Below are 11692 nucleotides of genomic sequence, written 5' to 3' on the forward strand. Positions count from 1 at the left end.
AAAGAAAGAAAGAAAGAAAGAAAGAAAGAAAGAAAGAAAGAAAGAAAATACTAGTTTAGTTATAAAGTTAAAAAACCTATATGCTATGGATTTGGCTAGTGGTACAGTGGTGGTTGCCTAATATATAAGGCCCCTGGTTCCACACTCATCCCCCTCCCCCTCACACACAATGGGAGCTATCAAGAAAGCTCAGTGAGTATAAAGATGCTTGCCACTAATACTTACTACCCAAACTACCTGAGTTCAATCCCTAGGACTCACATGGTAGGAGAAAGTTGATTCCCCAAAATTGTCTTCTGACCTCCACATATGTGACATGTGTATGTTCACATACACAAAATAAAATAAATACATAATTGCAATAAAATATCCTTACATTTTAATTATAGATGACCAAACACCATTAAGTAATCCAATGCTTCACTTAAATTATCTTATTTAAACTTTATGACGAAGCAACCTGAGATGCAGTCACTATCCATATTTAAATACATAATTCCTAATGCTATGATTCTTGTTTTACAGACAGAAAATTGGAAACTCAGATCATACTGTCTCAAAGTGCCACAGCTCAGATTGTCCCATATCTGCAAGTTCTAAAGCTAGTGATCTGAACTTATATACCATATTGCCACTCAGAGGATCATGCCACAGAGACAATACTGCAAAGGCTCTTGGTCAAAGAGCTGGCTAGTTATCTGTGAAAAGATCACTGCGCTTAATTATTTTTTCCTTTCTATACAGGGCTACCTGACATCCACTAAGATGCATTATTATCCACTAAAAGGCATTGTTAGTCAAGTGTACAGCTTGGTGAGTTTGACAAATTGTATACACCCCTGTAATCACCATTCAGATCTTCATGCACACCTTCCAATCAGTCCTTACCCCCAGAGGTAACCATTGTGCTGATTTCTATCACTATTCATGTGGCCTATCCTTGAATGCCACACAAATGGAATCATTTTGCTATTGTGACTGCCTCCTTCTGCTCAACATTCTGTCTTATAAATTCATCAAAACTCACTCTCTCTCTCTCCCTCCTAGCTCATCCTGTCCCTCCTTCCCTTTTGAGAGAATATCTCACACTGTAACTCAGAACAGGTTGGAACTCACTATATGGCCCCAAATTTGTGGCAGTTTTTCTGCCTCAGACTCTGCAGTGCTGTAATTACAGATGTGAGCCACAAGGCATGATTAAAATCGTTGTTGGTTTTGTTTTTGTTTTTTTTTTTTAATGGCTTCTGTTTTGTTATTGTTTTCCTTTTATAATAAGATCTCATTGTGTAATCCAGGCTAGCCTGGAACTCAAAACCCTCCTGCTTCCAGCTCTTGAGGGTTAGTATTTCAGGTATGTACCATGATGCCCTGCCAGATCAGGTCTTATATTCAGAAATGAATGCTAGCCAGGAGTAGTGGTACATGCCTCTAATCCCAGCACTTGGGGAAGCAGAGATAGGTGGATCTCTGTGAGTTTGAGGCCAGCCTGATCTACAAAGCTAGTCCAGGACAGCCAAGGATACACAGAGAAACCCTGTCTCAAACCCCCCACACCAAAAAAAAAATGAGTACAAAGTGTAGGAGATGCTAAATTTATCACACTGGGGATCAAGCTAAGACAGGGTTTTAATAAGGGGTGTGTATGGGGGAGGGGCATTGCTTCTGGGAAGCCCTTCTCCACATCCCTGGAGTGTTAGTTCCAGTGGTGTTCTTATAGCTGATGCTTATGGTGGAACCTCTATAGTATAGTCTTATAGAACCACTCAAACACTCCACTAATACATGAAGCTTATGCATCATGGGAAACAATAGAATCCCATTCTCCCAAGCAAATGAAAGGTGTATGCTACAGAGAGTTCAGCCTAATGGACTTTGGGATCACAGGAATAATTCTTTTTTATTTCATTTAGTTTTACTTTATTGTTTCTTATAAAGAAGAATTGTGATCCTCACAGCTTCTGGTTCAAGGTCACAATATTTGGCTAAGAGGTGGGGAAAGAGGGCTGTGCACAAGAGTACATTCTCAGTGCAATGTTTTGGATACAGTTTGTCTCCCAAGGCTTCATATGTTAGAGGTTGGATCAACAGTGTAATAATGTAGAAGGAGTGAATGGGGCCATTAAGAGTTGGGACCTAGAGGAGACTGGAGCTCCACAAAGAGAGCAACAGAACCAAAAAAAAAAATCTGGGCCCAGGGGTCTTTTCTGAGACTGATACTCCATCCAAGGACCATGCATGGAGATAACCTATAGCCCCTGCACTGATGTAGCCCGTGGCAGCTCAGTGTCCAAGTGGGTATCCTAGTAAGGGGAACAAGGACTGTCTCTGACATGACCTCATGGGCTGGCTCTTTGATTACCTCCCCCTGAGGGAGGAGCAGCCTTGCCAGGACACAGAGGAACACAGTGCTGTCACTCCTAATGAGACCTGATAAGCTAGGGTCAGATGGAAGGAGAGAAGGACCTACCCTATCAGTGGACTTGGAAAGGAGCATGGAAGGAGAAGAAGAAGGGAGGGTAGGGTTGGGAGGGGATGAGGAAAAGGGCTACAGCTGGGATACAAAGTGAATAAATTGTAATAATAAAAAAAAAACTTTTTTAAGGAGTGGGACCTAGAGGGAGGTCCAAAAGTCATTGGAGGATCTGCCCATGGAGAAGATTAAAGTAGTTTCCACATTCACAGTCAAAACCATGGAACTGTATTAACTAGGTTTAGTCATGGGCTTGGTGATAATGTAGGCCTCTATTTCCAGCACTCCAGAGGCAGTGACAGGCAGATTTCTGTAAGTTCAAGGCTAGCCTGGTCTACAAAGTCCAGGATAGTCAGGGCTATTACACAGAGAAACCCTGCTTTGAAAAACCAATGGGAAAAACAAAAACAAAATTTCTTAAATAAATAAATAAACAAACAAATAAACAAGTGGCTTTTCAACATCTTAAACAGAAGCAATAATCACTTGGGCTCTTGTTACCAGCAGAGTTCTTTAATCAACAGTTATGATGTAGCTTAACGGTAGAGTATATGCTTAGTGTGTATATGCCCTTGGGTTTGAATCCCCAGGACCTAAAAAATGCTATGGGAAAAACAAAAAATTTTTTTGAAAGGAAGAGACTAAAAATCTTCACATGTTGTTTGCGGGTTCATTTTATTTAGTCCTTCATTTTAAAGAAATGTGATCTTACTATATTACCTGGGTTGACTGATTATTTCTCCTACCTCAGCCTCTCAAGTACCTGGGATGACAAGTGTGTGTCACCATTCCTGGCTTTATTTCATTTTGTGGTGTTTGGGCTCAATCCCAGGATTTATGCATGCTATCTGAGTGCTTTACCACTGAGCTCTACATTTGCTGGCCAGTTTTCAAGATTTTCTGTCTAGAACAGTTTCCTTCAATGTCTGAACATTATTCCTGAGTCTTCTTCAGTCTATAGATATCAAGCTAACTTCTCTGGATGGTTACCTAACATCTTATAGGTATTTTGCACACACTTTTAGTATTTAGATCTCTGACTTCTTACCTATTTGAGCCTTCTAGCAGTCACTTTTTTCACTCACTCCCCACTATCTCTTGATAAGAGAGCTATGTAGAATAACCTTCATTGTTGAACTGAGTGGATTTTTTGTTGTTGTTGTTTGGGGACAGGGTCTCTCTACCTAGCCGAGGCTGCCCTGGAACTCATTATGTAGTACAAGGGTGTCTTTGAACTCACAGAGTTCTGACTCCCAAATGCTGGGAGGTGTGCCAATATGCCTGGAAGACTTGACTGGATTGAGAAAATACCTAGGTACCTTGGAGCATATCTGTGAGGGTATTTCCAAAAAGTACAAACTGAGAGGGAAAACTAGCCCTGAGTATGATGGACACCACCACACTGGCTAGGGGCCTAGAAAGAATTTAAAAAGTAAAAATGAGAAAGCCTGATGAATGCTACATTCCTTGTCTGCCTCTGACTATCTACATGATCTAAACAGCTGCCTCACACTCCCACTGTGGCATTTGCAAGCTGTTCCCACCACCATGCCTTCCCCGCCAAGATGACCACATCTCCCTCAACCATGAGCCAAGTGAAATCCTCCTTTATGTTGCTTCCTGTCAGTTTTTGGCCACAGCGGCAAGTTATTAATACAAAAGCAGACACTAGTTGAGAAAGAGAAACATTATTCCCTTAACAGACACAAATTATCCAGTTTCAAACCTTGGGTACTTGACTTGCCTAACCCACTTCCTGCTTTGCTTTTCTGATAGTTGGCAGAAAGGCACAAATCCTAACATCTCTCTGTTTTACAAAAATATTCCCAAAGTGAATAACATATACATACACAAGACTCTTTTTAGTTTGGGAGTTTTTGGTTTTTTTGTTTGTTTGTTTTGGAGTTTTTTGGGGTTTTTTTTTGTTTGTTTGTTTGTTTTGTTTTGTTTTTTTTTTGAGACATGGTTTCTCTGTGTATTTCTAGGTATCCTGAAACTGACTTTGTAGATCAGGCTAACCTTTAACTCAGAGACCTGCTTACCTCTGCCTCCAGAGAGCTGGAATTAAAGGCGTGCACCACCATTGCTCTGAGTTATTGTTTTTTAACAGAATCTTGCAGTTCTTGGCTATACTGGAACTTGCTTTGTAAATGAGGCTAGCCCGGAACTCACAGAGATCTACCTCTCCCAAGTGTCAGGACTAAAGGGCATGTGTTATCATTCTGGCATACATATAAGGCTCTGAACAATATTGCTGACCTATCAGCTCCAAAGATAACCTTATAATAGTAGGAGAAGGTTATGTTTTTGTAAGACCTGGGGTTTCACAGCTCAGGAGTTCAAGATCGTGCCCTTCCCAGAAACTCCCCCAGACCAAGACTCGTTGCAAAAGCAAGAGGTTTATTAACCATTGTGCAATGGGTCACCCCTGCCGGTCAGCAAAGAGTGGCACCGGGAGACAAAGGCCAATAGGTTTTTAAAAGAAAAATTGCGGGAGATTTGAAGTTGCAGTTTTGGCAATTTAGGATTGGATGAGGAAGCTATAAAGTAAGATAATTGGTTAGTCTTAGGTGCTCAAGCTTGGGCAGTCCTGCCAAGTGTGGATGCAGCTGCAATTGAAGGTGGGGGTGGTTAGCTCATCCTTGAAGCTTAGGACTGCGGGCTCTTGGCTGGAGGTCAAAAGCTACTCAGAAGAAGTCTAGGTTTGTTGCTAAGAAATGCTATCTCAAAGACAGGAGTTTTTCTTTTTGCTGAGTGAAGGTCATTGCTTGCTTGCCTTTTTTTCTATCTGTCCTCATAGATAGGGTCACATTTTTCCATTCTCTGGAAAGGTACTAAGAGGCTTTAGCTTAACCTGAACCTAAAACTCAAAACTATAGGCTTTAGAAGACATACAGGTTACAAAGTTAGTCTAACCCTTTCACTTTCATGGGGAAAACATGTCATATGCATTCTTAAAAAAAAAAAAACTTTGATGGAAACACTAAAAAGGTGCTTTGGTGTAATGGAAAGCAACATTAAACACATTTTAACTCTCTCTCTCTCTCTCTCTCACACGCACTCACTTTTTTGAGACAGGGTTTCTCTGTGTAGCTTGGCTGTCCTGGACTCTTCATAGGTCTTGAACTCACAGAGATCTGGTTGCCTCTGCCTCCCTAAATGCTGGGATAACAGGTATGCTCCACCACGCCCGGCTCACACTGACATTCTTAAATCTTTTATTTATAATCTAGAGTGCCCAAACCAGGTTGAAACAAAGTTAAAGACTAGCAAATTATTCCTCAAACTTCCACATTTAAATCTTCCTTAATTCCAGTTATCAACTGTTATTGATGAAATATTTTCTTGGTTTAAATTCCCACACTACCATTTACCTTGTCAGAAATGTAGTTTGGGATTATTTGGTTGCTTACATCAGCAAGCTGTGAGACAGCTGTCTTTCTTCCAGGGATTTCAAGAAAGTCTATGGTTAAATGTCATGAGTTCAAGAGGAGCCAAAAAAATGTTACTGAAGAATACCGGGCAAAGCAGAAAACCTTTTAGGATTTGGTCTGCCCTTGGCATGGCCTGGGAAATCTTGGTTAGACATCATCACAATGTAATGGAAACTACAATGGTCCTTTCTTAAGTGCAGGGGATACATTCTAGGAACCAAACTGACTCATATAGTCCATTATGGCTATGTTTCTTTCCTGTTCATGTACAAATTTAATGCCTTTTCCATCTGAACTAAGCATGTATAATTCACTATGGTCATAGCATTTGTAGTTTGAGGCACAAGAGCAAAACTAACATGAGTTTCTTTTTCCTTCTTCACAGTTTCACAGGTAGATTTATTTTTACCACAGATCTTAGCAATCTCAGCATAGTTTTTTTTTTTTTTCTCCTTTCCCTAGGCATGCATTTCTTTCTTATCATGTCAAGGAATTCTGCCTTTTTTAGTTGATCATGAAGGCATACATCTGTAATCCAAGGTACTTGGGAAGCTGTAGCGAAGAGCCAGGAGTTAGAGGCCATCCTGAATTACATCTTGAGACCTTGTTTGACTCAAACAACAAAACAGCCTTTCACTCTTCAATTTCAAGGAAGCTCTTTGCAGCTTCTCTTTTCATATCTAAATAGCAACCTAAGAGCTAGGGTAAAAGCAGTTGCTGCACAGCCTTAAGATTTCAGTTTAATTTCTGGAACCCAGTGGAAAGAGGGAGCTGACTCCTGAAAGTTGTCCTCTGATGTTCACATAGATGCTGTGGCATGAGAACACCCTCATTAACCCACATGCACAAATAATAGTCATAAATAAAATTTAAACTGTAGCATTACTGTGCTTGCACATTGGAGCCACTATTAGGTAAAATAAGAGTCACTTGAACACAAGCACTGTGATACCAGAATAGCAAGTGAGTAAGGTGGATGCAATGTGTCAAGGGAATTTTTTCATGTGCCAGGAGGGGTAGGAAGGAATACTGTAAAATCTCAAAATCCTACTCAGAAAGGTGTGCAATTTAAAAGTTACAAATTGTTTCCTTCTGGAATTTTCCATTATCATTTCTAGATTGAGACTGATCACAGGTGACAAACTTCAGAAAGTCACATCATAAAGAAAGCAGCGTTGAGCTGGGACACCAGAATTGGCTCAACTAGCTTCAGTCATGCTCTCTTTGGGCCTCTGTTTTCTCTTTTAGAATCTAACAGACTTTCAGCCACTCACATCTGAATTCCCTTCTAGTTTTAATAATATTCTTTTCAAGAAACTAGGAAGATTAGTGTGAAAGAGCTGTCTTTACAAATTTAGGCTGCAAGTTCAAAACATGGATTTCTAGCTCATTTTTCTGTTTTCTGTCTAGACTATGATACGCTACACTAATGAAGGAATCGCTTCATTGAATACAGACATAAACTGATTTGTTCCAGTTCAAGCTAGCCACAGATGCATGAAAGATGGATGATATGTACCTTCTTGAAGAAGATTCATTTCTACATGTACTATTTCCTCACATTCTTTGTTTTTGTTACCATAATTTTTTTTAAGAGCATGTAAGCTGCTTGAAGTTTATTTTGTACAAAGATATGATTCCTGGGGCTGACATTGTAAATATTTTAACACTCCTTTGCTTATTAACTTTGCTAAAATTCTTGTTTGCTCTTATTTTAAAAGCAATTATCTTCTATGCTAGGGACTGAATCCAGGGCTTCCCTGCCCTCACTTGAGAGGCCAAATTAGTTTTAATTTCACCAACCTGTCTGCTCTTGGCTATAACAACCTGAAGACAAGCACATACTTCTATGGATGGGAGTGTGGGTTCATCTCAGAAAAACTCTTAAGGGTACAACAGAAGCAATTGTTCTGGTCAGCTCAGGCTGGTGTGGAGCAGAGAAACTGGTGTCCTTCTTGGAGTGTTGCCTTCATATCTTTGAATTGAGCCAGTTGACAGGCCTCATCCACCCCTACCCAGTGGTATGCCTGATGCTCCTGGGAACGGCAGATCTTTAAATCTTAGTCTTTTGTTATGCCCAATTCGTGAGACACCCCTCCCCAAAGACCACCAGGAGTCAAGTCCTTTGCAAAACACATGAGGATCTTTATTCACAGCTTGAACTGGGACTCTCACAGACACCAAGGTGTTGGTACCAAGGAGAGAGCCCCGAACTCCAGATTGTGGGTGATTTATAGGTTCCAGTATCTCCCAGCACACCCAAAGCAGGGGGATTCCAGCCTGGCAAGCTTCTAGTGGTTAAAACAGGAAAGGGGAGGCTATATTTCAGAAACAGTTCTGGCTTTCTTTGTTCTCTCTCTTGTTGGTGGGAGGGGGGGACAACTGGCCTTGGGTAGTCTGTGCTATTTTCAGGGGCAAAGCTACAAGTTGGAATGAGTTGGGGGCTATCCAGGCTGGTTTCCTGGCAACAATATCTCTAATGAGCAGCAAGGTCAGCTCTTCCCTGCAGTTGGCTGGATCTGCCTAGAAGCAACAAGGTCAACTGGCCTGATATGTTTTAAACTCTTTAGCTCAGTAACCCAAGAAACCTAACTTTTAATTCTCTGGCCTCTCACTGGCACCTCTGCCAGCAAGTAAATGACTGTTTTAGGCTTCTTCCTGGCCACATAATTGAGCTCCCTTCTGATGCCCTCTGTGATGGTCAGTTGGCTTGCTTCTATGCCTGTGTCCTACTGAATCTCTCGCAGGGCTCTTTCTAAGTCATTCTCTCCATGGTCCACACGGCCTTTGGGAAGAGTCCAGTGATGAATGCCATCTGACTCCTGCAGCAGCAGAAACTCAATTGTACTGTTGTCTACCTTGAAAATGAGATGTTTTCAGAAGATGATCAAGCCTCATGCCCTCAGGGCCATGATCTATTTTTATTCTTCATCTGGGCCTTTTCACGCCATTGTTGGAGGTCTTTCTCCTTGCCCACAGTGTTTCTTCCCCAGGCTAACCCATCCTGGAGTCCTCTTTCCTCCTCTCTTTCCATCCATCTGTCACCATTATTGTTTTGATAAACATGAATTGAGTGTTGCTTTGATCCAATTAACATGTACAAATAAGTATAACTAAAATTTCTTAAAAGGTATACTCTTCAAGCATTAGGATACACACACACACACACACACACACACACACACACACACACACACACCACATGTTTTTGTTTTGGCTGAGGCTGAATGCTACAAGATATATTTTACATCCTGATTGCTGAAAGTAATATAGGTGTAAATAGGGACTGGAGGTGTAGCTCACATGGTGAAGTGCCTGCTTTACATGCCCAAAGCCTCAGACTTTATTCCTAGCCCCACACAAAATCAAATATAGTGATCCACATTTGTAGTCACACAACTAGGAAGATAGAGACAGTGAGATCCAAATTTCATGGTCACCCTTAGCTGCACAATGAACCTGAAGATAGCCAGGAAGAGAACTCCTGCTCCCCACCCAATAGCGATTTTATTTTATGGATCAATATTTGAATAACACATTAAATGAACAAATTGAATCTTAAATTGGAGAAATGAGTTCTACTGTTTACCAATGGTGAACTCTTGCAATACTAAGCATGTGGCTTAACCGCTCAGAGCTTCTTTCCTTAAACATGACATATTATTCACAGTGTCTGTCATGCAGTATGGTTGTGACGTTCAATGTGGTAATACATATATATGTATATGTAAGTAAGTCACTAGGTAACTTTTTTCTTTAGGTCCTTCTTCCCTTTAAATGCCAAATACTCTTGTTTTTATCATAAGGCAAAAATGAAATCTACCCTAAGTGGGTTATGATGCCAGGATTTCTGTCCAATACTCTTTCACCTCTGTAGCTTTAGGTGGGACTAATATCCTGTCCTGCCACAACATGGCGGAGTGTTATTAGGAACCACATACTTTTCTGCAGGGGAGGAAGAAAAAAAGCAGAGAGAAACCCAAGAATCTGTTACATGTGCAATTGATTTGGAGTTGTGGGCAAGCTGGCAGTTTGTAGTTGCTCTTTTTCTGGATCGGAGTACTGTCAGAAATCAATATGCTGAAAGCGCTTTTAGAAAACTTGCCTAGGAACCCCTGGAGGATTCTGAGAGCTGTTGGCTGCATCCATGCCAGCTTTAGGCAAGTCCCCTTTCCTAACCTGCCACACTATTTGCAAAGCTATGCATGTGGGGCTCTGTCTTTTCCCCGTTCTGAGGAAGGATAAAGCTATCAGGCCCCTTTCAAAGGGAGGCCAAGAACTCAGCTTCATGGCTCCAGCAGTGGAGTCAGACAAGAAAAGCAGACAGACTTTAGTTCACTTGAGAGTACTAAGGGGATTAATAATAGTTTCCCTCTTGCAGTGAACCAAACAATTCTTTCCTTCCTGTCAGAGATTGAACCCAGGACCTTGCACATGGCTGTAAGGTCCAAACCACACGTTTAGCTCCTCTCGTGAGAGTTCTGGAGGAAAAACACTGAAGTAGCAATTGGTTTCCAAAGTTACACTTGGACCTTTATCTAAACCGGTTAATAAATGACAAACATTGTAGTAGTAGCCATTTAGTATTAAGTCATGACATGCTAAATTATCTCAAACCTGGAAAGGTCTGAAGGAGTGGTAGGAAAGAGAGGGAGAGGAAAGAGGGGAGAGGGAGGAAGAGAGGGAAAAAAGAGAGGCAGGACGAGCTTCTTTAAGTAAGTAGGAGGACACGTTTCTAGAGCAGATCTGTCTAAATTCTGTCTAAATTGACAGCACGACCAGCTAACCTCACACCATGGTCCCACTTGCTCAGAGAATCATATGACCTGTGGCTCTTTGCAACATGACTGATGAGTTGTGGAGGATCAGGCTGTAGAGAGGTGTTCAGATTCTGCTGTTTGGGGATGGGTAGAGACAAGCTAACACACCACAGATGTTTGAGTCCAAGATCTAGCCTCATTATTTAAACCATCTGAGAGCTAAGTTATGCTGCCTCCTATGATGAAAGAAGGGTAAAATATTTTCTTTTTTTACTTATTGCTTCAAATCAAGAAATAACTTGGCTCTTTCATGGACTCATCTGCATCTGTTTTCAAAACACAGCTTGGAGATTAAATATCTTTGGAGCAACTCCCTCTTGAATGGGGTTCTCCAGAATTTGATGTACTTGTTCCTAAGGAAACAGGCAGAAAGATCAGGTGAATTTTTAGGAGATAGGTGTGCCCACATTTTTGTCCTTGGATTGCCCCTTAGCATGTATGTCATACACACACACACACACACACACACACACACACACACACCATGTACACACAGCCCACACACCAGGGATTCCAGAAGTGAACCTTTTATACCCATTCTTAGTTCATCTCCATGGATCCCAGCTACACCCAGAGCCTCCTTCATCTCATGCTATTCCTTGTGGCAGAGCCTTAACTTCTGGGCTACTTCCTGCCACCTTCCTCCACCCTGTCTCTTCATCAGCCTTCCATCTGTTCTTTCCTCCAGATTGCATCAACAGATACCCACCTTCCCCTGTAAAGCATATACAGCACAGACAGCACAGTGTGTGTGTTAGTGTGTGTGTGTGAGTGTGTGTGTGTGTTACCCACACAGCTTATGTTATGCTATCAGTCCAAGGAACAAATATAGATTTCATGGTTTTCCATTTTTGATAGTTCCTTTAATCTGCTTTGCAGGAACTCTGTAAGAAAAAGTGCAGTGTGTCGTCAAGGCATGTAAATAATGGACTGTGGAGACTGTGTGAGACTCAGATGCAAGTTTTCTC

At 41.3% G+C, this 11692-nt stretch overlaps 1 pseudogene; it reads right to left on the reverse strand.

Annotated features, from left to right (window-relative positions):
• Window positions 1–7823: 7823 nt before the first annotated feature.
• Window positions 7824–8816, reverse strand: LOC129674827 (bis(5'-nucleosyl)-tetraphosphatase [asymmetrical]-like; annotated as a pseudogene).
• Window positions 8817–11692: the final 2876 nt, after the last annotated feature.

The sequence above is a fragment of the Psammomys obesus genome, unplaced genomic scaffold (assembly GCF_907164565.1).
Source record: "Psammomys obesus unplaced genomic scaffold, mPsaObe1.curated_primary_1811, whole genome shotgun sequence".
Classification (NCBI taxonomy): domain Eukaryota; kingdom Metazoa; phylum Chordata; class Mammalia; order Rodentia; family Muridae; genus Psammomys; species Psammomys obesus.